General features: G+C 29.9%; 1 long non-coding RNA gene across 2 annotated transcripts; it reads right to left on the reverse strand.

Moving 5' to 3' along the window:
• Positions 1-1,018: 1,018 nt before the first annotated feature.
• Positions 1,019-3,712, reverse strand: LOC131647413 (uncharacterized). Of its 2 annotated transcripts, XR_009297828.1 has the most exons (7): positions 2,957-3,712; positions 2,789-2,859; positions 2,545-2,637; positions 2,314-2,435; positions 1,827-2,000; positions 1,312-1,549; positions 1,019-1,160 (listed from the first exon to the last, which is right to left on the reverse strand). It is a non-coding gene; the product is annotated as an uncharacterized LOC131647413 (long non-coding RNA). The 2 variants fall into 2 exon arrangements; XR_009297827.1 differs by having other exon boundaries at positions 1,019-1,549.
• Positions 3,713-3,934: the final 222 nt, after the last annotated feature.

The following is a 3,934-nucleotide window of genomic DNA, read 5'->3' on the forward strand; positions in this document are numbered from 1 at the left end:
AAAAGAGATTCTCTATCTAATTAATTAATGATTTAAATTATTATTTAAAATTAAATGTAAAATTAAAATTTTAAAATTTAAATCTATGTGTTGTAATTAAACTATTCATATTCATAGTATTACTCATGGATATTTGAGTTCGACAATTAATTTACTCATGGATTAGTCCTTATTTTTTGTGTATCAATTTTTAAACAATATTTTTTGGCTTCATTAAAAAAATTAACGTATATTAATAAGTTATCTTAAATTTTAAAAAATTATATAAGTCATCTTAAATAAAATTAAATTAATTATAATTTCAATTAAAATAAGTTCCTCTTAATATTTTTGACTCACTAAGTTCTGGCATTAAAAATAAATTTAATAACTTCAATTTTATTTCAAATAAATTAAGACAAACTCTACATCTTTATAAACATAAGATAAATATGTAAATATTTTTAAGTATTAATGACAAATTATGATGATAAATTCTTACTATAAATAATTAAGGCATAAACCATCTGATTTTCTCCCATCTTCATAGAACTACAAATTGTAGGCTACAATGCTATAAAAGCATATAGGTATAATAATAGGAATATGATTTTATTGACAAACTTAACAAACCAATAGAAAAAGTGTTAAAAAAATTTAAATTACTAATATAGTTTTCGTCATTAACTAAATCTAAATATCATTTATATCTTTGAATTTATCTATTAATAAAAAAATTCTATATTGTTTGCTTTTACACGATTAACTTATTCAGTCATCAACTATATTTTTAAATAAATTTCATTGTTTGTTTAGATAAATTGATCTAAAGTTTCCTTTTATGCTCTAAAGTTAGATCTGAAACCAGGAAAAATAACAAAAAATATATAAAGAATTCAAGTTTCTTTGCTAAAACTATATTAGAGTAAAGAATATCTATCAGCATAACACTAACGTAGTGAGGCAAATAGGAAATAAAACTAAATCAATTGCCATTAACTACCATTGAATTAAATTAATTGGTATTGACGATACTGAGTTAACAACCAATAAAATAAATTAATTTGCATTAAATTTATAGAATTTTAACAAAAATCTCTCTCAAATCTGTAAAACAATGACTTCAAAACCTTCAGCAACTTCAGCAACATGTTTATATCAAAGTTTACCCATTTGAATTCCTGTTGTGATGTGGAAATATAAATGTGAATAACCGTGAAATTAAGGAAGTTGGGCAAACTGCGAAAGCTAGAATTAGTGAGCATGACAGATGCATGCACGACATACATAACGGAAGCAGAAAAAAGTGGCAATATGAAGCTGTGCAATTACCGCCTCAAATAAATCTTCAGGAAAATCTTTCCAAATTTCTTGTTCCATAACTTCACTGGAATAGGATCTTCCTGACGATTTTCCCTGCTTCGATATTTGCAAGGCTTCTTAGCCGGTGAAGGCTTTAGAGACTCCGACATCCTGAAACTGTGAGACTTTCCAACTGCCATTTCAATGTCAAAACAATCATCTACAAAACAATCATCTACAGTTATTTTCGATGTCAAACGCAGTTCATCTGCAAAATGGGCAAACCAATATGCATAGGGTCAGCAACATGATTGACACCAGATAGAAAAACAGATAAAAGTAAAAAACAAATTTCAGAACACAACTGCAAAAATACAAATTTACTCCAAAACATGCAAACGGAACCCCTGTGAGAGGAACATTTATACCAAGGGATCTTTGCATCCATATGTGCATATATGAAACAACAATTTTGCATTCAATTAGAAGCAGGTTTTACGTGTTTGTTACGTTCTCGACTTAATAGTAAGAGTGTGACATCGTACCTTGGATGATCTTAAGTGAATAAGTTAATCCTCTCCGACATCTCTGAGTATGTTGGTTAGCTGATTTGCAATTCCTAAGGCCAAGGCAGCATTGTATACACTCTTAGTTGTGGCTTGCGAACGCGTTGAGATTCCCATGACTGGTACACTCATTAAACCAACAGTTCCAGCAACCTAGTAACAGTAGAGATATAATACATCAAAGGTTTGTATCTTGATTTCTTTAAATCCATTCTCATTTCTTTTATCATATCATTAAATAGCTTCATCAACGTAAACATAATATTAACACTGAATATGATATCAATCTATCATACGAAAAACCATTACAGATAGAGTTTAGAGCAAGTTGAAGTTAGGTTCATCAAGTACTAATTACTAATAATCCATATTTCAGCATAAATGGGCTATAAGATATAGGTCAACTCAATTATAATTCAAAGAACATTTTACTCCGTTACAATTGAAGTAGGAAGTAAGATCCAACCAGATGAAAACTTCCTTCTGCTCACAATGTTTGAGTTCCTTTGAACACCAAGCTTAGATCCAACCAGAGATGAATTAGTTTTGCTGAAAACAACTCAGATAACTTGAGATGAGATCCACCAACTGCAAAATCAAATCATATCAAATTCTATAAGCATAGTAATAATAATCATAATCACAATTTCATATTTCCAAAATGGTTTACTCAAACACTGAGTTCCATGTAACATACACATATGCAATTTCAGAACCAAGTCACTGCTATCTATGTCACAATTCAAATTCACTTCTAATACGATAAGAGGCCATCACTTCATACACAATCCTACACACACAAAAAATCCAGTTCAAGCCAAATTAGAGAAAAACAAAGACATGTACACACATCTAATTCAAGTTAGGCCATTCAAAAACCGCTATCACCATATATTTGTATGCACAAATTCAAAATTCAAACACAGTGCCGTTTCAATCACCTTTCCATGAGTATTCCCTCCATTGCTAGCAGCTGCTGCATCTCTTTTTGCTCTTTCTTTCACTTAATCCTCTGCAAATATCAGCAAACATAAGAATTAAAAGAGAAAACAATAAACCGAATTCAAATTTCAAATGTTGATATTTAGATAAGAAAAACTTTGTCATACCTTGTTAGATTCAAAAGTCAGCGGTAAAACTCTATCAAGTCTAAATCCTGAAAAATAAACCTCAAAATTATCAAATCAACCACAAAATATCAATAACCATACATAATTACTTTTATAACAAAAACAAAGCGGGTATGTTCAGTTTGGATAGTAAAAAAGCTCAAATTCACGTAAGCTTGAAACCAACAGGGATGTAATAAGTAATAATTAGCAACCAACAATTCTTAAATCATAACCACATTTCATATGCATAAGCAAATAGTATACATATAACCTTAAAATAAGTTTGATAAACCATAATTATCTCAGCCATAAATCGAACTTTTAGGCTAACACTCCTTCTGAGCCTTGGACTGTAAAACCCCTAACTACAAAATCAAAACCCAGAAAAAGGGTTGAAAGCAGATTAGGTTAGGGTTTCCTTACCCAAGAAGATCGACATTGATTTAAGAACTGATCTATGGATTTTTGCATTTAATTGGTTAAAGCAAACCTATGGACGCAATCTCGGTTGGTTTCTCTTGACAAAGAGGCATCGTCGCAGATATAGATCCGTCAACGACGCTTCCGATCATAGATCCGTCAAATGAACAAAGAGGCATCGTCTTGAATCTGTCTAAAAAATGAAAAAAAGGAAGAAGGAAGAAAAACAAAACGAAGAAGAAAATACGGAAGAAGGAAGAAGGAAGATGAAGAGGTGGGAGGTGGAAAAAGGAGGATTAGAATTTTGAAAACATGAATCTCAATGAATTAGTGGAAAATATAATGTAGCATTGGAAACACTAAAGAATGTGAAAAGTTTATCTAGAAAACACAAACTACGTTAATCAACAGGATAAAACATTATATTAACCAATTAAAACATTTAAATGGACTTGGATTAATCCCAAAAATAAGAGATAGACCAATAAAAAATGTTTTGATTAAATAAATATAACCAAATAATTAAAATTAAAAAATAAATAGCCCATAAATTGT

The sequence above is a fragment of the Vicia villosa genome, linkage group LG2, assembly GCF_029867415.1.
Source record: "Vicia villosa cultivar HV-30 ecotype Madison, WI linkage group LG2, Vvil1.0, whole genome shotgun sequence".
NCBI classification, from domain to species: domain Eukaryota; kingdom Viridiplantae; phylum Streptophyta; class Magnoliopsida; order Fabales; family Fabaceae; genus Vicia; species Vicia villosa.